Genomic DNA, 26,119 nt, shown 5'->3' with positions numbered 1-26,119 from the left:
GATTTGTGTCTTGGAGAAAGTCATATAATTGGAATCATAGAAGATATAACCTTTGACACTGGCTTCTTGGACTCATCATAATGCTTTTGAGAATCCTCTAAATTGTGTTTAATCAATAGTTGTTCCATTTTCTTGCTGAGTACGAGGGTACTGTTAGAATGTTTATCTCTTTCCCTCTCCTCCTTTTTTGATAAGTAATTGAGAAATATCATGTCCTTCTGGCACTATAATAAGCAATTTGAGTGAATTTTTGTGCGTGTGAAATAGGGATTATCATTTCTCCCCATTACAGAAGTGAAAACATAGGCATGGAGCTAAAGTAGCCCTAGGTCATACAGCTAGGTAATAGTGGAGCTGGGGCCCAAACCTAGGTCACCTGCTCTAAAGCCCATGCTTTTGGACTATGTGGTTAGTTGTTAATCGTCAGCAATATAATTAAGAGCAATTGAAGTTCTTGTTTAATATATCATAAAGTTCCTCTTTTTTCTTTATATTTAGTTCCTTTTATTAAAGAGAAAATAATAGAACTGTATAATTTTTTTCATATTACTGGTTTATAACCTTTGGGGCTAATAAGCCTTCTGTGATTCAGTTTTAAAGCAGAAAGTCAAGCCAAGTAAATCATCAGTTCACAAGCAATTATGAATTAACATGGAGTGCATCTGTTTATGAGAATTAAAGCCATAATACTAAGTTTTTTCTTTTTTAAAAGATTTTTATTTATTTATTTGACACACAGAGAGAGAGAGGGAGAGAGATCACAAGTAGGCAGAGAGAGAGGGGAAACAGGCTCCCCACCGAACAGAGAGCCCAATGTGGGACTCCATCCCAGGACCCTGGGATCATGACCTGAGCTGAAGGCAAAGGCTTAACCCACTGAGCCACCCAGGCATCCTGCCATAATACTAAGCTTTTTCTTAATCTCCTCCTAAACAGGATCTCTAATTTGTGTTACAGATAAGTAATAAATGTTATATAAAAATAGACATTGTCTAAATAGTTTAAATCAGCCTAGTTTAAAATAAGAGATTCGCCTTCTGTCAGAGTCTTCTTTCTTTCTTTTTCTTTCTTTCTTTCTAAAGAGCTTGGAGGTTTGGGGTATTTGGTTGTTTTTTTTTTTTTTTTGCACTCATGCTAAAAGCCCATTTACTTAACTATCCTCCTGTCATAGGATTAAAAAAAAGTGGTCCCAGAATATTAGTATAAGGTTTCTTGTGTTTTTACAGATATTTTATTAGTGAACTGAAATAAGTGTAATTGGGTTTGGGGGAAACATAAAATTACCAGTTATTCTGAATATCTGGTAATTTTATGTATTACTTTCAGTAAACTAAAATTTTGATGAGAAGACTTTCTTAAATGTGGCCTTAGTGTGTGGTATTTGTTCTCTGTTCCTCAAACACTTCTCAGAGGACTTGGAGGGGCTACAAAATCATAAAACATCAGAACTGAAATGGGTCTTCAATGTGACCAGATCTCTAGGCTCTCCTAGTATTTGAAGAAAGAGGAAACGGAGTCCCCAGTGGTAGTGTAGCGCGTCTACGGTCATGGTTGGTCATAGCAGCTGCATGGTGTGGCTCTTGCCCTCAGACAGGTTACCAGTTTATCCGTGTGGAGATGGACTTGTACAGAATTTACTGCAATACGAGGTGGAATGCTCTCGGCAGTAGAAAAGGCACTGCTTTTCTTAAACAAGCCCTCCCCTTCCGCCTCAAGTCTTTTCTTGACTCATTCACTACACAATTACTTTCTATTTAGTTTCTCACCTTTCATTCTCTGTTAAACTGTCTCTAATCAGATGTTTTGTCTTTTTTTTTTTTTTAACCTCTACCATAACATGAAAACTCTTCTTTCAAAATTCATAGTGACGTTCATGTTGCTAAATTCTGCTGTTTTTTTGGTGTTTTTTTCCCCCCCTCAGACTTCATTTTATTTGATCTGTCCTCAGCATTTGGCACAATTGCTCAATCCCTTTTGGTACTCAGATTCCAGGGTAATACCATATTTGCCTTGTTTTTCTGTGACATTTTTGAGTCCTCCTTCTCAGCCTTCTCTGCTAGCTTTACCTCAACTCCCCCACCTCTAAATATTGGAGGGTCCCAGGGGTCTGTCACTGTTACTTTTTTGCCTGTAGCTTTAATATCATATACACATTAATATCATATGTATGTTAATGACTTCAGTTTGCATATCCAGCCCATACCCCCGCCGTGGGCTTTAGGACTATATCTGCAACTCTGGGTCAATATGTCCAACTTGACATCTCCACTTGGAACATCTAAAACTTAATGAATTCAAAACTGAGTCCTTAGGGCTCCTGGGTGGCTCAGTTGGTTAAGGATGTCTCTCTTGATTTTGGCTCAGGTTATGATCTTCGGCTCGTGGAATTGATCCCTGAGTCGGGCTCCCCACTCAGTGTGGAGTCTGAGATTTTCTCTCTTGCTCTCTATCTAATACTCCCCTACTAGCATGCATGCACACTCTCTCTCTGAAATAAATAAATCTTTCTTTCAAAATATTTTATTTTTTATTTGACAGAGCACAAGCAGGGGTAGTGGCAGAGGGAGAAGAAGTAGCAGACATTTTTAACTAACTGAGCCACCCAGGCGCCTCTAAATAAAGAAATCTTAAACAAAACAAAACCTGAGCTCCTGATATTTCCATACCCCAAACCACCATCATCTGTGGTCTTTCCTGTCTCAGTCTGGGCAACTGCAGTCTCTGATTTGCCAAAAATGGAGTTTTGAGACCTTCTTTCTCCACCAACTCTTCTCCATCCTTTTAGAATTCTTGTTGGATATTCCTTAAAAACATAGCCATAATTTGATCATATCTTCCTCTTATGCTGCCTCTCTGGTCGAAGTCATTATCATCTTCTTTGGGTTATTGCATTATTTCTCCTTGCTTCTGTCCTTGCCCTGCTGCAGTGTGTTTTCAACACAGCAGTCAAGTCTTATGACTCATATGATGAAAACTCTCCAACTATTAAATCTCTAAACAGTGAGGCTCTCCAACAGTTTCTAGTATTCTTCTTCCTTCTCTTACTCTCCTCCTTACTTTCTTTACATGACCCACCCCGGCCTCCTTGCTTTCCTTGAACATTTCAGTCAAGCTCCCTCTTAGAGTCTTTCTCTGGCTTACAGGTCTTCTCTGTCTAGAATGTTCTTCCTTAAGATAGGTCTGCATGGCTGGAAGTCTTTACTCAGTGTGGCAAAGTAAATCCTCCGTAGCTAGTCTGTCCAAAATGTCATTCTCTCTTCTTTGCTGTCTTGTTTTTTCCCTCTTTGTCCTTACCACTAGCATATTGTATCTTTTATTTGTATCTTTAATTTATAAATAACATGCTCTATGTTTAGTGTATAATGTTTATCACTTTCCCTTGCTAGAATAGGAGTACCACGTGGGTAGGGATCATGTATTAACAGTGTGTCTTCTACTGTGCAGGAAGGGTCTAGGCCTAGAACAGTACCTGATGCATAGTAGGTGCTCAGTATACATTTGTTAAATGAATGGATACCTAGGAGTACCTCAGAGAAGTCATTAACTTGATATTGGGCGAGTCAGTTCTCTCTAGATCTCCTTTCCCTATTTTTGAAATGAATTTGAATTGGATCTGTATTTTTAAGCTTTCTTACAACAACAAAGACTTAAATGTATGTAGTATTGTGGTTCCTTGAAGATTTTTCTAAGAATTCAACTCTTAGCAGAAAACTTTGAAAACCATAGTACGTAGTCCCGATTTTTATTGTTTCTAGGGAATCAAAATTTATTAGTTTGTTTCTTTTTCAGCCACTGGTGATAACCACATCAGTTCACATAGTTTTTTTAGTAAGAAAGATTTCTCTGATAGCAGAGTGCAAGGTGAATTGGAAGGTAGGCAGTTGTTGATAGGGAAAGGGACAGTTAGGATATTGTTGTGATACTATTTTTCTACAGGATGATGCAGCAGCAAAGGAGGACCTTAAGCCCCACATCGGGCTCTCTGCTCAGCAGGGAGTCTGCTTCCCCCTCTCTCTGCCTACTTGTGATCTCTCTGTTAAATAAGTAAATAAAATATTTAAAAAAAAAAACACACTGTTCCTTTCTTTCTTTAAAATAGACTTATAAAAGGAATTTACTCTGTAAGCGAGAATTCTCTTCTTCGCTTTTATTGTGACTGCTTCTCCTTGAACTCAAATTTGAAAACTTCCTAGTACCTGAAAATATAGAACAGTCTAATGTTCATATCTAGGAAAGCTGGACTTAAAAAAACATTTGTTTTGAATCTGTCACCCCCGTTCGGCAGCCAACATGCTATCATTACTAGAAATGGAAGAAGCAAAGATCAAACCATTAAAATGATAAGTGACCAAAATCACCATTCTCTACTACTTAAATATAAAAATAAAATAAAAAAGAATGAGATTCAGTGTTATAAATACTTCAGTTGGAAAGAATTAATTTTATTGATGTTAACATCTCTCAAAGTATCATCCCAGGTTCTGAACAACATGCATTTCCAAATGTGAGCTGAAATATCAGATAACAGTGAATTCTCTATTTAATCTATCACTAGCTTGGTTAAACCAAGTCCTCCTCCCCTGCTTCTGCAGACAGATTACTAGGACCTATCCATAAGGAACATCCTCTTAGACAAGTGCCTGAGTGTTTTAAAAGGCATACCAAAGTTGAAAGGGGCCAGGACTGGCTGGTTTTGCTTACTAATACATTCCTATCAGTAAGACAGGATCCAACACACAGCAGAAACTCAGAGACATGAATATGTAACTTTTCTTCTTTCTTTATTTATTTATTTGACAGACTGAGATCACAAGTAGGCAGAGAGGCAGGCAGAGAGAGAGAGAAAAAGGAAGAAGCAGGCTCCCGTCTGAGCAGAGAGCCAGACGCGGGGCTCCATCCCAGGACCCTGAGATCATGATCTGAGCTGAAGGCAGAGGTTTAACCCACTGAGCCACCCAGGTGCTCCGGAAAGAAGCAGTGTCTTAACTTTAGTTAGCGTTCAAGTCCCTCAATTAACTAATCTAGCTCAGCTAATAGTTAAAATATAAATACTGAAAATTCTTCCAGGCAGTCATGAAAACTTTATATTAAGGTATATACTGACTTGATACATACCTGATTTTACAAATAACCACATTCACAGTATGTACAGGTACATTATACTTGCCTCACAAGCCTAAGATGCCACATTTTATTTATATAAAAATTAGAGATTTACTTAAACTTTCTCATCCTGAAGCATTTGATACTGGCTGCTTCTGTGAAGCATAGTAAAAACAGTTAATGTTTATAAAGTGCTTACTTGTGCCCAGTAGAATATTAATAACCGTATTACTCATGAACTAGATTTCTTTTTAAAGTCAGGTTTATTGAGATACTGTTTATGTACAGTACAGTTTGCCCTAGTCAGATGTATAGTTCTGTGATTTTTGAGAACATATGTAGGTCATAGAACCAGTACCACAATCACTATTCAGAATGCTTCCATCACCCCAAACAGGTTCCTTGTTCCCCTTTGTAGACCGTCCCCTCCCCTCATTCCTAACCCCTGGCAACCACTGATCAGAATTCTACCCTTTTTGTTTTGCCTTTTCCAGAATGTCACATAAGTAGAAGCATATAGTACATATTTTGAGTCCGGCTTATTTCAGCTCCCTAATGCTTTTAGATCCATCCATGTGGTAGCTGTATTTCAGAAGTTCATACCTTTGTATGGATATACCACAGGGTGTTTAACCATTCTCCAGTTGGTGGACATTTGGGTTTCCAGTATTTGGTGATTCTGAGTAAAACTGAAACTGCTAAATATTTAAGTAGGATTTTTTTTTATAGACATGTATTTTCATTTCTCTTGGGCATATATCAAGGATTGAGACTGCTGGATCATCTAATATGTATATGTTTATCCTTGTAAGAAACCGCTAAACTGTTTTTCAAATACGCTGTCCCATTTTGCATTCTCACCAACGCTGTATGAGACTTAACAGTTGCTCTATATACTCCCTACCATTTGGTATTGTCTGTTTTTTTTTTTTTTTAAGTTTTTCTACTGGTATTGTGACTTTTAATTTGGATCTGTCTGTTGAGTAACGATGTTGAGATTTTGTCTGTGTTTATCTGCTATCTGTATCTCTTTTTTGGTGAAGTATCTATTCAGATCATTTGACTGGCTTGCTTATTTATTTATTTATGGGTTTTATTCATTTATTTAACAGAGAGAGATATCACAAGGAGGCAGTGAGGCAGGCGGGGTGGGGTGGAGCAGGCTCCCTGCTGAGCAGAGAGCCCGTGGGACTCGATCCCAGGACCCTGAAACCATGACCTGAGCAGAAGGCGGTGGCTTAACCCACTGAGCCACCCAGTGCCCCTGTTTGACTGTTTTAAAAACTAGTTTGTATTCTTATGTTTGAGTTAGGAAAGTTCTTTATTAACCATAGTAGTACATGCACTGGTTTTAATGCTCATAGTACTCCTCTGAGGTGGGTACTATTAGCCTAAATCACAGATAAAAAAAAGTTAGGCCACAGGATTGTTAAAGATAGCCCAGGAACACGCAGCTTATAGGTATCAGAGCTGGGATTCACACCCAAGCAGATTGATTATAGAACTCGGGCTGAGCTGGTTGCCAGTTTTGTTTGTTTGTTTTGGGGGTTTTTTTGGTGGAGATTGATTTCTTGGGGCTGTAACTATAACTAGGATTCAATTTCTATAGGTGGTTAAAGCACTGCTTATAGGGACACCCCTGAGCAAGGGGGCAGTATATTGTAGTAGTAGCTCTGGAATCATCTCCCTAGGAACAATTAAGATATTTGTTGCTGTTGAAGAACGGTAATTATTTTCACTTTATGTCTCTTACTTCACTTCTACACACTAGTGGTCGAAGTACTTCTTTTAAATTACCTTCCAAATATCTGCCATTATTGAATAATGAGTTACTTTATATAAATGGATTTTCTCATTAGCAGAAGCTCCTCCTTTTGTGCATCCATACTTCATAAAAGATTTCCCACACTTGTTATTCCCTTTGTCTTTTACAGACCTTTGTCATAATAATGCTGACTTCGAGGCTCTTACTGTTTGGTGATGTACTTAGGAAGCACGTAGCACTTATTGACCATATAGGATGGCTTCAGGTTCTAGGACTTTTAAAGTTATATTTATTTGTAGTTTCATAGGTTTTTATTTTAGGCTTCTCTCATTATCCACTCATTTGTTTTTTCTGATATCATCCTTTCCCTAGTCCCTCTTTCACCCTTGTAACTTCTGATTATGTAAAAGATAATCAAATTATTGGGCTTACATGGATATGGTCTAAAATAAATTTCAGCTCTGGGAAACGACTTCGGAGTTTTCCAGTGAACATCTCTTATGACTGCTCAAAGGACACTTTTTTCTTGTTTGGGATCCAAATAGTCATTCTAAATAAATGAGCTCTAGGGGCGCCTGGGTGGCTCAGTGGGTTGAGCCGCTGCCTTCGGCTCAGGTCGTGATCCCAGGGTCCTGGGATCGAGTCCTGCATCGGGCTCTCTGCTCTGCAGGGAGCCTGCTTCCCCCTCTCTCTCTCTCTCTCTGCCTTCCTGCCTCTCTGTCTACTTGTGATCTCTCTGTCAAATAAATGGATAAAATCTTTAAAAATAAATAAATAAATGAGCTCTAAAGTAAGCTAAACATGACGTTTGACAGAGAAAAAGTGACGTGTTTTTCTTTTTAGCATAATTTTTTATTAGTAATTTGAAAAACCGTGGGGATTATCTTAGTAAAAAGGTAAATCAGACCGTGTTCAGCAGAATGGAATAAATAGGCACTTAATGGGCAGAAAGTCAGTTCACTATCATTATGTCTTGTAGCAGTTTATAAAGTTCCTGTCTGAGTCTGTGACAGCTTGTCCTCTCAACTGTGCCTCTAGGAGGGAAGAATAATCACTTCCAAGTAATTAACTAACAGGAGAAAACCTTGCCAAATCCTATTTACTTTTTGTAAAATATTAAGATGAAGGCTGGCTAGGGAGTAGCACTTCATCATGTAAAGCACTTTTGGAAGTGCTTAATGCTTTTAAGCCATTTTGACCAATTTAAGCTCTTACTTAGAATAAATTGATAAATATTCACCCAGGGGACTGGCTAAGTAGTTGTACTAACACTGCTGCTGCTTGGGCTCCTTGTCTGATGTCTGAGGACTGGGAGAGTAAAACTCCACTGTCCCTATCTTTCTTTGGCAGTCTTAGGATCACCATGTATGGTGCAGCAGGGTGCCTGGCACGCGGTAGGCTTTTATTTGTGGAAAATTTTGTTTCCCACAAAAGTAAAAAAAAACTGTGGCGATTGCTTAGAAGTAGTAGAATCATGAACCGGGATTGCATTGGTGATTTGTTTAAAATAAGAGTTTTATCAAGGTTGCAGTTCCACTTAAAGTCATTTTGCTGTATTATATTTTAGTTCCTTACTAACCCTGGAATTATTTTAAATTTTGTAAATCGGATTAATTCATACTTGCTTTTCCACTGAACTTTGAATTAGGAAATTAGAAAGTAGATTTTATGTTTAGTGAAGTTGTGAATTGCATCTGATGCTGTAGGTTGCTAGCTTTCCAGATGACATAGCAATATACCTCTTTCTTGTAAGGGTTAATGAGTAGCCTGGTTAGACTCACCGGCCCATTGTTATATTAAAAGCCAGAAAATTTGCTCTCTCCCTTCCATTCCTTCCCACGTTGTTTTTCTTTTCAGAGTTTTACTTACTTGATATATTAAGATAATTTTTAAAAGTTGAGATTTTTATTTTTTAAAACAACATACAGTTTTAATTTTGTTTCCTTGTAGATGATTCCTATTTTGTTGTTGTTTAATTTTAAATTATGGTAATTAACATGAGCTGAATAATGGTTTAATCAAGGTAGATCTTGCTCCTTGGCTCCACGTCCCTCCTTTTTCTATACCTCCCCTCTGTTTTTACCTGTAGATTTGCATGTTTGACCTGGCAGAATAATTGGGTCCACAGCAACATGGGCGTGCCTCCCTTAGAAACACTTAGTTTCATGTATGACTCATAGGCTGAAGCACAGACACCACTTCCCCAATCTACAGGAGCCATTTTAACAGCATAAAACTTGCCGGATTGCTTTTTATTTTCAAGCCCAAAGACAAAAAGAGAACGGGAATATTTGAAGGTAACTTATTATGGTTTCGTGTGTTTGCTTCTGGCTGTTTCCTGAGCTGGTAAACGGAGGGTGGCTCTTACCTGTCGAAGAACATGGCTGAATGTATTCTTTAACTCTCTGAAAAAATGTGTGTAGTCAGTCACATGCCTGATTGCACTTAACTGTGAGGGGGAAACAAAGCATTCAAAATCTGGAAAGTTTTAGATCTTCCTGGAAAAGCATTTTTTTATGTGTTATATGATTTTTTTTTCTTTCTTTCCCAGTGTGACTTGAGAATAAAGGAGACTTTTCTTTCTTTCTCTTTCATACCACAAAACAAACTTCGGTCAAATTTTCATTTTAAAAAATCTAATTGTATTTGTGGGGATAGAAAGTTAGAGTTAAGTAAGCTGTACAATTCATGTGTGATAAGGGTGTTAAAAAAATTCAGAGACACTGGTTTTATTTTGGCATTTTGGTTAAAGGGGAGTCTGGGGACAACTCAGCCATAGGTGTTGCTCATTGATTGTTGTGTCCTTTTCTTAAGTTAATGAAACTACACTAAACCTTACTTTTTCAAAACTAAGTAGAAGTGTAAGGAAAATGAATAGTCATTTAAATAATAAGTAAAAGTGGTTATTAAATAAAGAGGGAGAAAAATAGGACAGTTCATTTACTGTTAGAAAAAAAGTAGTAAAGTTTTATAATTCACACTGGAAACAACAAGCACGGATGCATGATGAGCTTCTGAGGAAACATGTAGCATTTCAATTTGTGTATAAAGAAAAAGTAAGAAAGAGTACTGGCCTGCCTTCTATATTGCTGTTCTTAAAATTTGTTTCTTTTGAAGAAAAAAAGTAATACCTTTTGTGTGAAAGAAAAGATTGCTCAGTCTTTTTCTGGAGTATTTATCATCATTGAAATTATGAAGTTTTCTGGCTAGCTTATATTCTGGTGTGCCTTGAAGTTCTAGGTCCTCTGAGAAGCTGAGTGCAATAGTATTTTACTTATGAAAGCTATTTATGAAATTAAAATTTGAATGAAAGTAAAATTTGAATGTTCAGTGATTGTGAGTAACATTTTTGAAAACCAAAAGTCATATTATTGACTATAACAATATTTAGCTAGTTCTTTGGAAATCTGCTGTTCTTAACTTTCTAAGTGCTTGAAGACCTATGAGATAAAAGGGAGGGTATAAAGGCAGTTACTTATTCTCTTGGAAAGGATCATTCTATTAACAGATCTGAATTTTGTGTTTTTGCAGGAAAGGCATAGCAGACATTTTACCAGTTCAGCTCTGACCATTGGCTATCATCTTTGTTTGCATCTTGCAGGTTTAATAAACCTCTGAGTAAGTAGAGGCTGTATTTACTTCTACTCTGGTCTGTGTGAAAAATCTAATGACACCTTTTAGCCTTTTTTTTTTTCCTTTAAGTTTTTTAAAAGCCAGTGAAAAAGGAAAATAAGTGGTGAAAAGCCATAAGAGGAAAATCTAGCCACACACAAGTAACTACGTAAATTAAGATTTTATTTAGAGAGAAGTAAGAGAATTTAGTTTCTTAAAATTAAGGGACTGTTATAATTTAAATAAAATTGGTCATATGTTTCAGTCTCTTACCCATGTGACAAAGACTGAAGTGGGACTTCAAGGATATGGGAAAGGGAAAAAACAAAAAAAGGAAAAACAAAACAAAACAAAAAAACCAAAAAAAGCATGGAAGCAAGGGAAGGCCAGAACGAGTTACTTAGTAGTCTTCGTCCCATTCTTTTCCTTTCATAAGGTTGAATATAAGTTTAGATTGAGTCATCAGAATTAAACTTAGAATTACCTATTCAGAGAACCGGAGCACTGAAAAAGACTGAAGGTCTCCCAGCGGCCTCACTTTCATAGATGAAGATATAGTGGCTGGAGGGGTCTTGTGACTTGCTCAAGGTCGTGCAGCACTTAGCGGCGGGGCTCCCCTCCTGGAGCTGCTCATGCTAGCCCACACTAACAAGTGATGCTTTGTTTGAAACTGGCTCTATTTCCTTAAGAATAAATAAAACCTTAATTAAGTTGCTTGGTGATAATTTTGGTAGTGAGATGCAACCAAATGATTCTGAAAATGTGTTCAAACAAGTTTCCTTTTTCGTCAGAGAGAAGATGATGCATTTGTTTAATTTCTACCACAGCTTGTTTTCATTACTAGAACTTTTTCATAGTTGAAGCATTGTTTATGACATTGCTTGTTTAAAATGGGCCTAGGGGAGATGGAAATATAAGGAGTTGGGAATTTACTTTGAACTTCTAGATACAAAGACAGGTTTATTTTCTGTCTTAGTTCTATCTCCTGTTCTTTTAGGAAGGCAAATACTATTTTAATATGATGTCTTATTCTGTTAAAGTCTGTGTGTGTGTGTGTGTGTGTGTGTATGTAAAACTTTGCATATGAGTTTACAAAATCTAGATGTCTCGAAATTCTGACATTATACTCATTTTGAATTGAAACTTTCCAGAATTAGTAATCTCATTCCATTTTTTGGTCATATCTTCTCCTTCTTTGAGAGTGTACTGTATATACTAGGCACTTTTTAAAAATCTTCTGGTCATATAATATCTTTGTTAATGTTTTGATGTGTTTTATTGGGGCGGTTGAAATTTACTTTAGATCTTCTTTGTTTAAGTCTGAAATTTGTTTTTTTTTTTTTTTAAAGATTTTATTTATTTATTCGACAGAGATCACAAGCAGGCAGAGAGGCAGGCAGAGAGAGAGAGGAGGAAGCAGGCTCCCTGCCGAGCAGAGATCCCGATGCTGGGCTCGATCCCAGGACCCTGAGATCACAACCTGAGCCGAAGGCAGAGGCTTTAACCCACTGAGCCACCCAGGCACCCCTGAAATTTGTTTTTTTTTTAAATCACTCTGCATGTAACTATTGAATCTCCCGAGTCCCCTAAACCAATTCATTATCAGAGCCTCCACAATGTGGTTGTCATTGTCCTAAAGAACAGACAGCACAGCAGCGGCTAGAAAACAGGGCTCTCTCCTCACAAACTTAGATTTTTTTTTTTTTAAGATTTTATTTTTTATGTATTTATTAGAGAGGGAGAGAGAGAGAGAGCAAGAGAGCCCAAGCAGGGCCAGGGGCAGATGGAGAAGCAAACTCCCCACTAAGTGGTGAGCCAGACATTCGACTTAATCCTAGGACATTGGAATCATGACCTGAGCCAAAAATAGACACTTAACCACTAAGCTGCTGAGCCACCCAGGTGCCCCACAAATTTAGATTCTTACTGGGAAAACAGGGTGTGATAGCAGCGGGTTAACTAAGAATGGAACTGAATCACTGAGAAGTTTCATTCGGTTCAGACTATTTGCCTAGAGGTGAAACATGACTGAAACTTACAATAGGACAGAGTATGGAGCTTTAGGAATTATTAGTATTGAAAAGTGAATAGCATTTGCCTACGTTAAGAAGAATGTCTTCACCAAAAAGAATAAGTATGTAAGCTCTTTGAGGTCAGAGAGGTTTCATTTTATTTTTCTGTCTTTTTGGAACTTTGACAGAAGTAGCAAGCACATACGAATACAGTTATGATTTGCTGACCCTCTACTACTCGGTTGGGCAGATTCTGCTAAAATTAGGGGTGGCTAACCTTTAAAAGGCATGTGGCCCTCAGCTTCATCTGCCTGATGTCTGCACATCATAACCATTCAAAGAAAAAACGGAACACCTACCTGGTAGTAAATGTTTTAAAGCAGTAATCCTCAACCTTTGGTGTAACAGCGGATCACCTGGTTCCAGCCCCAAGATTCTGATTCATTAGGCCTAGGGTTTGGCTTGTCAGTCAGCATTTTTAATAATTACCCTAGATAATTGTGGTGCAAGTGCTTGTATAGACCATACTTTCAGAAAAAGAGTACACGTTTAGGAGGAGCAATCACTTACTTTGCGGTTTAATATTTCAATTTTTAAGCAACAGGGATGTTTTGAAGCCTGCAGCCTCTGGTAAGTCAAGAAAGTGACTGGAGTAGTTTATTATCAATATTAGAACTTACTAAAACTCCTTCTCTACCCTAGTTATTCCTTTCTTTATTTATCTGCCTCTCTAATTCTGCTTTTCTTCCTCTCACTCCCAAACCCACCACTGTATTGACCACAGTAAATAATTAAGCTACTTATTTTTTTTTCCAAATGTAATTAGCCTATTCTTTATCTCAGTGAACCGTGGCTCTCCCAGTGTTAGTTTTTTTAGTACCATCTGGTATTTCTCTTCATTCCCTTATCCTTGGGTTTTTAGACAAAACATTCCTTTCCTGATTTAAGGTAGGATTTATAGCCTTTGAAAATCCTTTTCTCCTGGGAAATACACTATTATTATTTGTAGTTGTTTGAGGCTGGGGAAAAGGTTGTTTGTTTTGTTTCATTTTTAAATACATGTTATGCTTGGATTTGATTTCTGAGGCTTCTTTGGACATTTAACTCCATCACTGATAGCATATTTGTAGGTTTTACCTTATATTACATCCCATCTAATGGGACATAGGTGTTCTCACAGACTCTTATAGAGAAGGGAAGAACAGTCCATCAGTTGAATGGTCTGAAAATAATTATTGTTTCCATTGTTTCCATGCTTCATATGGATGGTAGAAATTGAATTAGTAATAGCATTGAGTCAGCTGAAGTGATAAGGGCAATTTTGACTGTTGGAGCAATCTCTTTCTCCCATTACTGTGAAAATCTACTGAAGAGAAAGTTTTTTTGTGTCACCTCTATCTTTGTGTCTTGTCAGATGGTCGGTGTATACTAGAGTAAAAGTTGCTCTTGATCTGTACTACAAGTTGAGGCGTTTCACCCTTTATGAAAAAAAATAACTTGGGTGCTATTTGCCTTGTTAGCAGAGAGGAAGAAATTAGGCACTTGAGCTTCGGTTGATTTCTGTGCAAAAGCATTTTTATTTCTTCTCTACCAGTTGTAAATATCTGATTTCTGTGCAAAAGCATTTTTATTTCTTCTCTACCAGTTGTAAATATCTGAATCAGGAAAACTCTTCCTAAACTTCTCTTCTCTCACCCCTGTAGGAATTCAGAACTTTCCCTTTATCTGCCCTTTAATTGCTGAGTAGTAGGTGTCCGCTCTTTTTTGTCTCTGTACTTTACAGCCTGAATTAATTGCTACCGTAAAAAAAAAAAAAAAAAGCAATATGAATGCCTTCTAGAGTTTGTTTGAAGACTGATTTAAGAATTTTTATATTAAAAAGTTAATTAAGTGATATATGCACATGATGTTTAAAATCTGTAATGAAAAGCAGCCTCCCTCCTTTTCCCTTTACCTGCTGCCCAGAGGCAGCTGCTACTTTGAAAAGTTTTTGGGTTTGTTTTTTTTTTTTAATTTGTTTTCTTGGCTCTATCCTTGTCTAATTTTCTCCCCCATATAATAGAAGTTCTTCAAGGTAGCAGGAACTAGTATGACTTTACAAGATAAAAAGTCATGTAAAGTTCATTGTCTGTGTGATGGATGCCCAGTCACATAGTGGGCATTGTGTTTGTGCAAAGTTGTATGGTATAAAAAAAAGAATCAAGGAAAATTTGTTATTTTTTGTGTTTTAGGAAACAGTCCTATGAACAATGAAACTAAAACTATAAATATGAGGTGTTGAATTAGTAACTGTTTATGTGCATCTTTTTTTTTTTAATATCAAAATACTAAATGGAAGCTTAGTATTGTAATGGGGCAGTTCATTCTCTTTTTTGTTTTAAAACTGAATTATAGGGGCGCCTGGGTGACTCAGCGGGTTGGTTAAGCCTCTGCCTTCAGCTCAGGTCATGATCCTGGGGTCCTGGGATCGAGCCCGGCATTGGGCTTCCAAATCTTTAAAAAAAAAACCAAAACTGAATTGTACATGTAGGAGAATATATAAAGCATATGCAGTTTGAATATAATTACAAAGTGTTTGCCTATTACACAACAACCGAGGTTAAGAAGTGGGCTTATTGTGTTAGAAGTCCCCTGCTGCTGCCCCATGTTTGTGTCTTCTTAAAAATAATTACTATCTTGACTTTTGTGAACACCTTTTCATTAAATTTTTACCCCTTAGAACTTCATGTAAATGCAGTCACACCATATATATTCTGTAGTGCCTTGCTTCTTTCATTCAACTCTGTGAGATTTATCTTAGTTAATTTTAATTGCCATGTTGTAGTCCATTGTCTGTCTAGACCAGAATGTATTTACTTTCTCTTGTTGATGACATTAGATTATTTCCAGTTTGGGAACATTCTTGCACATGGTTCATGGAACATATGTGCCAGAGTTCTCTAAGGCAGTATCATCACATTGAGGTATGAGAGCTGTTTACAAAGAGTATAGAGAGAATGGATAATTCAAGGTAATTTAGAGTTCTTCATTACTTTTCCTAGGAACAGAGGCCTGCCATTGATGCCTTCTTACCCATTCAGCATCTTACCATGGTTTATTGTCCTGGGGGGTAAAATCCTTGAAGATCCTAAACAGATGGGCAGTTGATGCATTTCAGAGTAAGTTGTAGATGTCAACATATTTGACTACTAAACAGTTTACCATGCCTGTCATTTATTAGAGTTATTTCAAACAATTTTGAGTTAAATTCTTAATAGAATACAATATAGTCCCAATTATGTACATAAAAATAATGTGATTATTGACATATGTATTAAAGCTATAAAAATGTCGATAGATAGGGCAACATCAAATTTAGAATAGTTGGGAGGATAAAATGAGATTAGAGAGGTATATATAGGAGGTGTTAGCTATATGTGACTTTTTTCCTTAAGAATCTGAAACAAATTATGGTAAAATATTAGTGTAAATAAAGCTGGATGATGGCTAGATTAATGCATTCTCTTTCTCTTTAGTTGACCTATTTAATAATCAGTTTTGCTATATAAGAGCTAGTTTATTTTTATCCCACATTTATAAGTAACTGAGAAATAATGTTAATTTGCTGAGGAACAGAAGGTTGATTTTTTTAAATGTTGAATAAATTCTACATCATAAAATATGTTAACTGCCTGCTTCAGTTAAAGATTAGCTCAATTCAGAACGAAGTTGTAAGACTGTCCGTATAACTAGTAAGATGACTCTAGACTACTTCTGATGGATAACTTCCAGTTGAGATCCATTAAGAAGTTGGAGTTATAGTTTGCTAGAAATAATTCCATATTTAGAATCATCGCACATTCAAATATTATTCAGAAACACATTTCAGGGGTGCCTGAGTGGCTTAGTCAGTTAGGCATCTACCTTTGACTCAGGTCATGATCCCAGGATCCTGGGATTGAGCCCTCCTTCTGGCTCCTGGCTTAGTGGGGAGTCTGCCTCTCCCTCTGTCCCACCCTCCACCATTTTTGTGCATGCCTGCTTGCTCTCTTTCACATAAAACCTTTAAAAAACACATTTCAGAACAAAAAGATTCATAGGACATACAAAATTGATAGAGTATTAATTGACACTATTGATAAACTTCAGTAAGCTGTTACCCCAAATTAGATTTATTGATAGAATCAATGTTAACTTGCTTCCTTAAAATACTTACAATAATGATAGTAATTCCTCTATCTTTGTTGATTTTTTGTTGTTGTTATAAACTCAGTGTGGAATCTCTGTATGTAAGGTTTCCAAAATTTAATAGTATAATTGGGGTATTTGCCATTAAAAAGTGAAAACAGAGATCTTAATCCATGTTTTTGCTTTCATAGTAATCTTTTGGCTCTCTTTTACAAGATTTTCCCCGCAATGGGGGTGCCTAGGTGGCTCAGTTGGTTATGTGACTGCCTTCAGTTCAGGTCATGATCCCGGAGTCTTGGGATTGAGTCCCGCATCAGGTTCGCAGCTCCACGGGGAGTCTGCTTCTCACACCCTCACTCTTTCTCTCTCAAATAAATAAATGAAATCTAAAAAAAAAAAAATAAATAAAAAGGATTTTCCCACAGTGTATGTATAAGTAGTGGCAGAGATGACAGGGATAGAGAAGAACAAATGGAAGTCAAGTCCTACGATTTTATAGTGAGAAGGATTCTTATAAGTCATGTAGTTCAGGAGTCTCCTGAGCTTTTTTTTTTTATTAAATTCCTTTTCAGTCTGTATAATTTACTGATTCATTCAACAATTATTTATTATCTGTTAGGCATTATTCTTGATGTTGGGGAATATATCAGTGAATAAAACATAGAATTCATAAATTACATATATATGTATGTATATATATATATATATCTCCTGTTAATTGACTTCCACTTAAAATGTATTCTAATTAGATTAAAAGATTAGAGAAAGTTACAGATGAATTAGATTAGTGATCCTCAAAGTGAAGAAAGCATTCTAGAACTTATATTTTTAACAGCTTTATTTTACCAAGGGAAAAAAAAGTGTATCCCACAGAGCTTTCTTTTCAATATACCAATCTTCTGAGAAAGGATCCCTGTAAAGGGCATTTAATAAATAATAAAAGCCCATGCTTGTAAAGAATTTATTTGTTGACAAATATAACCATGGAAACAAAAGCTCTTTGTTGTCCTCAATAACTTTTAAGAATATAAATGGGTCTTGACACCAAAAGAATGTTGCATGATTACAAACCAGTGTTTTAAATATCATTCTTACAGAATTTTTTTCCATCCTTTTTTTTTTTTTTTTAATTTTATTCATTTGAAAGAGAGTTAAAGCACAAGCAGGGGGAGAGGCAGAGGCAAAGGGAGGAGCAGACACCCTGCAGAGCAGGGAATCCAATGTGGAGCTCAACGTGGGGCTCTATCCCAGGACCTGAAGAGCATGACCCAAACCAAAGGCAGACACCCAACCATCTTAGCCACCCAGGCACCCTTTTTTTCCATTCGTAAATTTTATTTAGGAAACTATGGTTAAATAACTTGCCTAAGATTGGATAATTTAATAGATTACTGGTACTTACAGCATTTGATTTAATCTTTTTTCTTATTGATAATAAAGTGCAGCTTTACATAAATTAAATCAGAGTTTTTAAAAAATCTCAAGTGTTCTAAACTAGAGCTAGAACAAAACCGTTAGTTTGGAGGTTTTTTCCCAATAATAAAGACAGTGGATCACTTTTACCATATATTTATCTGCGTCCCTCCAAGTTCCTTCCACAAATAACAGCAAAAGTCACTAAAATTGGGGAGAGTATTGGGGCACATGGTGGCTCCATTTGTTGAGTATCTTTGGCTCAGGTCATGATCCTAGGGTGCTGGGATAGAGTCCCAAGCAGGGCTCTGCTCAGCAGGGAGTCTGCTTCTCCCTCTGCTTCTGCCCCTCCCCTTGCTCCTGCTCTCCCTCTTTCTCTCTAAAATAAATAAATAAAATCTTTTTTAAAAGCTGGGGACAGGCACCTGGGTGGCTCCATTAGCTAAGCGACTGCCTTTGGCTCAGGTCATGATCCTGGAGTCCCAGGATAGAGTCCCACTTTGGGCTCCCTGATCAATGGGGAGTCTGCTTCTCCTTCTGACCCTATCCTCTCTCGTGCGCTCTCTCTCTCTCTCTTTCTCTCAAATAAATAAATAAAATCTTTTTTAAATAGTTGGGGAGAGTATTACTTATATTTAATACATTGTAAATTATTAATTACAGTGATTATTAAATATGTAATATATAGTTAATATATTTATGTTTAAATTATTATATTTAATGTTAAAATATTAAAGTTGAGGGGTGCCTGGGTGGCTCAGTGGGTTAAAGCCTCTGCCTTCGGCTCAGGTCGTGATCCCAGGGTCCTGGGATCAAGCCCCGTATCGGGCTCTCTGCTCAGCCGGGAGCCTGCTTCCTCCTCTCTCTCTCTCTCTCTGCCTGCCTCTCTACCTACTTGTGATCTCTGTCAAATAAAATAAATAAAATCTTAAAAAAAAATATTAAAGTTGCTAGTAAAGGAATGCAAGTTAAATGAAATTACTTTTGCCCATCATATTGACAAAAATCAAAGTACTGTGGGATTGTGAGAACACCATTAAATGTATCTGCATGTGGTCTGTTGATAGCAGTATTAATCAAAAAGCCTTCTGGAGAGCAATTGACTTACATTAAATGCTTTGAAAATGTACCTGTCTTTTGACATAATAATCTCAGTTGTAGGACTCTATCTCGAAGAAAATTTAAGGATGGGAACAGAGATGAAACTGTGAAAATACTTGAACCACTGGTTTTTAATAGCACAGCAGTTTATAAATTTTATGCCCTATCTCCTCAAACTTTTTTTTTATATTCTTAAAAATTACTGAGGATCCCAAAGAGCTTTTATTCATGTGAGTTACCTTTATCAGTATTTACAAATATTAGAAATTAAAACAAAACTTAAAAATATTGATACATTAATATCCTGAAAAATAATAAACTCATTACATGTTAACTTAGTTATTTTTACAAAAGACAAGTGTGTTTTTTTTTTTTTTTAAGATTTTATTTATTTGACAGATTGCAAGAGAGGCAGGCAGAGAGAGAGGGGGAAGCAGGCTCCCCGCTGAGCAGAGAGCCTGATTCGGGGCTCAATCCCAGAACCCTGGGATTATGACCTGAGCCGAAGGAAGAGGTTTTAACCCACTGAACCACCCAGGCGCCCCAACAAGTGTATTTTGTATCACTTTTTTTTTTTAAAGATTTTATTTATTTGACAGACAGAGAACACAAGTAGGCAGAGAAGCAGGCAGAGAGAGAGAGAGAAGCAGGCTCTGCACTGAGCAGAGAGCCCGATGCGGGGCTCGATCCCAGGACCCTGGGATCATGACCTGAGCCGAAGGCAGAGGCTTTAACCACTGAGCCACCCAGGCGCCCCCCCAACAAGTGTATTTTAAAAAACAAAAACTGTATTGAAAGGAGTGCAAATCTTTATTTAATCTTTGGCTTAACAGAAGATAGCTAGATTTTCATATCTGCTTCTGTTGCATTATACTGCTTTTGTTGAAGAATGTGAAGAAAATTTGGCCTATTACAGATTTCTAGTTGGAAAAATGGATGTATTTTTTTCTTTTTAATTTTTATTTATTTATTTATTTATTTATTTATTTAAAGATTTTATTTATTTATTTGACAGAGATCACGAGTAGGCAGAGAGGCAGGCAGAGAGAGAGGAGGAAGCAGGCTCCCTGCCGAGCAGAGAGCCCGATGTGGGGCTCGATCCCAGAACCCTGGGACCATGACCTGAGCCAAAGGCAGAGGCTCTAAACCCACTGAGCCACCCAGGCGCCCGAATTTTTATTTATTTTTTAATTTTCTTTTCAGTGTAACAAAATTCATTTTTTATGTACAACACCCAGTGTTCCATGCAATACGTGCCCTCCATAATACCCACCACCAGGCTCACCCAACCTCTCCCATCCCGCCAAGGAGATGTATTTTTTTTCTTTTTTCTTTTTATTAATTTTTAAATTTTTTTATAAACATATAATGTATTTTTATCCCCAGGGGTACAGGTCTGTGAATTGCCAAGTAAGGAGATGTATTTTAATAGCCACTTCAGATAGAGGTTTTTACTTTGATACTACACCAAAACTCAAAAAATGCTAATTTCTTAAAGGTTAGTGCAAAAGGGAGTCTGAAATCCTATCGGTGAACTTTTGACAGACAAAATCCATTTGTCTGTCTTGCACTTTGATGAATTAATGTTTTCCTGAGATAATATTCTATAACCTCATTCATTGATCATCTGAATATTCCAAATGTTGACCTGATATTTTTAAAAATCACATTTTTAAATATACTAGTCTTATCAAAAAGTCTTTTAAGTATTAGAAAGCTAATAAGCCCAAAGTAGTGTACATAAATTTTCTAAAATTCTGATTTTCAGTTGAAAGCTTGCATTTATCATTGGTGACAATTGCTGTTAGTTGTTTTCCCTGAAGTGACAGGGTCACTTTATTCATTTTTGGGAACTCGTATACCAGATACCCAGTTATGAATAAGTAATTCTTCGAAGTAAAAACGGTGTTCCATGAAAAAAGCAGGTGGTTTAGCTCACAATTAAAGTAATTAGTGGAGAGCCTGGCTGGCTCAGTCGGTAGAGTGTGCGACTCTCGTCAGGGTCATGAGTTCAAGTCCCAGGCACTACACTGGGCATGGAGCCTACTTTAAAAACAAAAGACAAAAAAGCAAAACAAATAATTGGTGCTTTTGGTCAAGACAACCATTCTGTTTTAGAATGTGTACTTCTCATTTTATCACTCACAGTGCTAAAAAGGCATGTATTTAATGGTTTAAAAGAGGTTGAAATTAATGGTTGAAAATATTTAAGAAAAGAGGTAGTTTTACTCTTCATCAAGAACATTCTTTTTTTTTTTTTTTTAGATTTTATTTATTTATTTGAAAGAGAGAATGAGAGAGACAGCATGAGACAGGCTAGGGTCAGAGGGAGAAGCAGACTTCCCACTGAGCAAGGGAACCTGATGCAGGTCTTGATCCCAGGACTCCGGGATCATTACCTGAGCTGAAGGCAGTTGCTTAACCAACTAACCACCCAGGCACCCCTTCATCAAGGACATCAAGGACGTTCTTTTTTTTTTTTTTTTTTTTTTTTTTAAGATTTTATGTATGTATTTGAGAGAGAGACACTGGGAGAGAGCATGAGAGGGGAAAAGGTCAAAGGGAGAAGCAGACTCCCTATGGAGCTGGGAGCCAGACGTGGAACTCCATCCGGGGACTCCAGGACCAGGGCTGAGCTGAAGGCAGTTGTTTAACCAGCTGAGCCACCCAAGCGTCCCCGTCAAGGACATTCTTAAATGAAACTGCCTTCTTTTAAATGTGAGTGCCTTGTGGTAAAGAATACAGTGACTGGTATGGTTTGGTGATACAGCCTGTTTCGTGCTAAGGCTAACATTTATACCCGCCTGCCTTTGCTTTTGCACTCTTAGTGTAAATGTGAACATGGTGAGCAAAGGCAGATAGTACCCTAGTATTACTATGAAAATAGTTTTGACCTCATGAACCCTCTGATGAAAGGGGTTCTGGATCCTCTGTGGGTCTGAGGATTACATTTTGAGGATCGCTGTAATTTGGCAACCTTAGAAATAGTCCAAATGTCCAGAAATGGGGCTTGGTTAAATAAGGGATCGTACTTTTACACAATTATATGATAGGAATATAAATTTGTGAAAGTCTGTGTTAAATATGAGCTTATTATACAGTATTTTTCTATACTGGGTGCCTCTGTAACTAGGAAATCAGCATTTCTCGAGTTTATGTGTTGATTCTGACCCTCAACATTTCCATTTAGTTGGTGATTTTGTAATTAAGGAAAGGGAAAGAGATTAAAAGGCAAAGAAGGCAGTTGCTGTCTTCCCTTCCAGTCTGAGGGATTTCTGTGTAGTGACTTTGAGTTTAATCTTCAGTGTAAAAGGAATTGGCAGTGGTATCAATCATTTTTAAATGCTTTATAGAAATAGGTGAAATACACCTTCAAATTCACTTCTTCCTTATAGAGTCACTTCCTCATTTGGTATTTTCTGATTTACATTTTCTTACTGTTTTGCTCTTAATTGGGAGAACTTTGAGTTGCTCTAGATTACTTAGCTTCTGAGTGAATTAAAGAAGTTTCTATAACAAGCACAGCCAGAGATTTTCTCACTGTAGTTTAGAACATCTTGCTGATGGAACCATCACGGTGTCCCGTGGTGTCGGTGTAGCCCACACCTTTTAGGCAAGTCAGAAAAAGACCTTTAGGGTTAGACCTTCAGGCTTCTTCTTAAGATTTCCACACATGGTGTTTGTTCTTTTTTTTTTTTTTTTTTTTTTGAAATTTTTTTTTTTTTTTTATTTTTTATTTTTTTTAATTTTTTTTTTTAAGATTTTATTTATTTATTTGCCAGAGAGAGAGAGAGAGAGAGCACAGGCAGACAGAATGGCAGGCAGAGGCAGAGGGAGAAGCAGGCTCCCTGATGAGCAAGGAGCCTGATGTGGGACTCGATCCCAGGACTCTGGGATCATGACCTGAGCCGAAGGCAGCTGCTTAACCAACTGAGCCACCCAGGCGTCCCATGGTGTTTGTTCTTAAAGGGAACCATCCATGTTCTGCGGAAAGTCAGAACACTTTTCATAAGAGGCATCATTGAAGATAGGCTGCTTTCTAGATCTTAGATACGTCTCTTTGTCATAATGGAAGTGTAATAACCATGACTTATTTTCAGTGATAATATTTTTCTAAGCGCCGAGTTCTAGAGAAAGTTTAATGTTTAAAATTTCTTTTCAGATAATCTTTGTGTTTATTCAAAATTTTGTGTCTTGTTAAGGTGTGCTGGGAGAATATATATAGTATGATACTATTTATATAAATTTTAAAATATACCAGACAAGGGGCGCCTGGGTGGCTCAGTGGGTTAAAGCCTTTGCCTTCGGCTCGGGTCATGATTCCAGGGTCTTGGGATCCAGCCCTGCATTGGGCTCTCTGCTCTGCAGGGAGCCTGCTTCCTCCTCTCTCTCTCTGCCTGCCTCTCTGCCTACTCGTGATCTCTGTCAAATAAATAAATAAAATCTTAAAAAAAAATTAAAAATTAAAAAAAATAAAAATACCAGACAAAACACATTCTTATGTATTAGAGCCTAAGGAAAAATAATGTGAAGATTTTAGATTTAAATTAGACTAATTAATTAGAATTAATGTTATGTGGTTTTTTTAAGCCTTTATTTTACTTTTCAAAAAAATTTACTCTAGGGAGGGAGGGAGGGAGGGGTAGAGGGAGAGAGAGTTTCAAGCAGGACTCCCCACTGAGTGTGGAGACTTACATGAGCTCCATCTCACAACTCTGAGATCATGAACTGAGCCAAAATCAAGAGTAGGATGCTTAACCAACTGAGCCATTCAGGCACCCCAATGTCATGTGTGTTTTATTTTGACAGGGGTGCCTGAGTGGCTCAGTTGGTTAAGCGACTGCCTTCGGCTCAGGTCATGATCCTGGAGTCCCAGGAACCGAGTCCCACATCCGGCTCCAGCGGGGAGTCTGCTTCTCCCTCTGACCTCTGCCCTCTCATGCTCTCTGTCACTCTCTCACTCTCAAGTAAATAAGATTAAAAAAAATAATAATAAGGGTAAGCCTGGTGGTGGGTATTAAGGAGGGCATGTATTGCATGGAGCACTGGGTGTGGTGCATAAACAGTGAATCTCGGAACACTGAAAAAAAATAATAAATAATCTGAGAGACAGTTTCAAACAATTTGCATTTAAAAACACGATTTATTTTGTAAATGATCTTATTGAAAATGTTTAATGATATGAACTTTCTAAACTGGATGTTCTATTTGATCATTTGATCTATGGATCAGAGACAGATTTATGTGTTTTTAAAGGATAATTCACAACCTTTTAGTCTTAGGAATAAACTGAGAGGAAGGTGTAATGTACACCTGCCCTTGGTAGAAACAAACAGCTGCACACCATCGTTAGCATATTTGATTTTTGAGAAGGTGGTGGACACTAGGTTCTTAGATGCTGTGAGACTTTCCACCATACTTAGGGTGATTTACCAAACATCAGAGGCGAAGGGAACTAACGTGTTAGGAAATAGATACTTCTCTTGGGATTCAGGGATCATTTATTCCTAGATATTGGGGACAATTGAGGTAATACAGAGCAGCAGTGTACCAAAGACATGCTAGGAAGACACTAATGACTCTTACACTCTTGAAAAGAATGAACTAGATTCTTCCACTGAAAAATACTGGGTGAGAAAGAAATCGTTTTCCATGCCACTCATTTAAGCAGTGTTACTTATTTTAGGAGCATGGTGCCCTGCTTAAAGTTGACTATTAAATGCATACTAAGTTCTGTTTAGAAAAGAGGTCACAGGAAGCTCTATATGGGCTTATGTGTAATAAAATACTGAGTCATTCTGAACATGATCTAGAGAGGAATGACACTGAATCCTGGTGAAATTGTAGTTGTGGTAGCTTACAGCATAGGGAAGAATTGACCAAGATGAATGGAGAAGATGCTTGCACTGCATCCAAGATTTTATAGAATATGAGGCATTTGAATGATGAATTGGATTGATTCTTAAGAATTACTAGTTTGGTGGCGCCTGGGTGGCTCAGTGGGTTAAGCCTCTGCCTTCAGCTCGGGTCATGATCTCAGGGTCCTGGGATCGAGCCCCGTATCAGGCTCTCCGCTCAGTAGGGAGCCTGCTTCTGCCTGCCTCTCTGCCTACTTGTGATCTAGCTGTCAAATAAATAAATAAAATCTCTCTCTTTAAAAAAAAAAAAATTACTAGTTTGGAAGGCAGCTAGGCATGATGAAAAGTAAGCACCTCTGCTTTAGTTTTAAGTAATTGGAAGTTTGCTTAAGATGACTTAGAGCAGTAAGAATTTACCTCCTGAGAACAGATTTTTATTTAGTTTGTGTGTATTCACGAATTGAGCATAAATGAGTAAATAATGTTAGCCAAGTTTGGGACACATAGGGAACTGGGCAAGGGGGTAGAAATAGTTTGGTTGGAGGGGAACCTAAATTATAATCTGGGAAGAGTACTGACAAGAAGCCATGGTGACCAAAAATCAAAGAGGCAAGTAGTTATCTGCCCTGCATTGAGTCAATTGCTGGAAGGTTAATTTTTTTTTTTTTTTTAAGGTGGTAGTTACCTCTTACTTACCTAGGTAGTCAAGTGTTACTTCTCTAACCAGTTTGAGGGCTTATTCTATTGTTCAGACACTTGATTTTTTTACTCATTGTGGTTTTTCAAGTCTTAATTTGTAAGACATTTACTCTTAAGGATACTTTTTCAGAAAACTGTAATAATGAGTTTTTGTGTGCATAATGAACTTAGATCCCAGCCTCAGAATACCTTTTTATTTGCTCTGTTTTCATAAACGCTCTTCACCATTCCTATTTTATAGTTGACCGTACTTTCATACAGTTTCACATAAACTATTGGACTATTTATAAAACAAGACATAAAGAGGTAGCAGAGAAGGCAGGAAGTACTTGACGTTTGTATGCCATATCTTATTCTCTGCTTCCTGTCAGTTAAACCACGATGAGAGG

The 26,119-nt window shown here is 37.3% G+C and overlaps 1 protein-coding gene across 3 annotated transcripts in view; it reads left to right on the top strand.

The window, feature by feature from the left end:
* Window positions 1–26,119, top strand: part of ELF1 (E74 like ETS transcription factor 1) — a 106,756-nt gene that overhangs the window by 18,909 nt on the left and 61,728 nt on the right. For 2 of the 3 annotated variants that reach the window (XM_032873924.1, XM_032873921.1), the window contains exons 1-2: window positions 9,039–9,165; window positions 10,400–10,486. The exons of the other annotated variant lie outside the window; for it this stretch is intronic. The gene's annotated coding sequence lies outside the window, so the exon portion shown is untranslated. Of the gene's footprint in view, window positions 1–9,038; window positions 9,166–10,399; window positions 10,487–26,119 lie in introns of those variants that run through there. 3 annotated transcript variants of the gene reach the window in all.

The sequence above is a fragment of the Lontra canadensis genome, unplaced genomic scaffold (assembly GCF_010015895.1).
Source record: "Lontra canadensis isolate GAN:19392208 unplaced genomic scaffold, GSC_riverotter_1.0 scaffold51, whole genome shotgun sequence".
Taxonomy (NCBI): domain Eukaryota; kingdom Metazoa; phylum Chordata; class Mammalia; order Carnivora; family Mustelidae; genus Lontra; species Lontra canadensis.
Note: the sequence above shows the minus strand (reverse complement) of the source record. Positions and strands in the feature narration are given on the sequence as shown.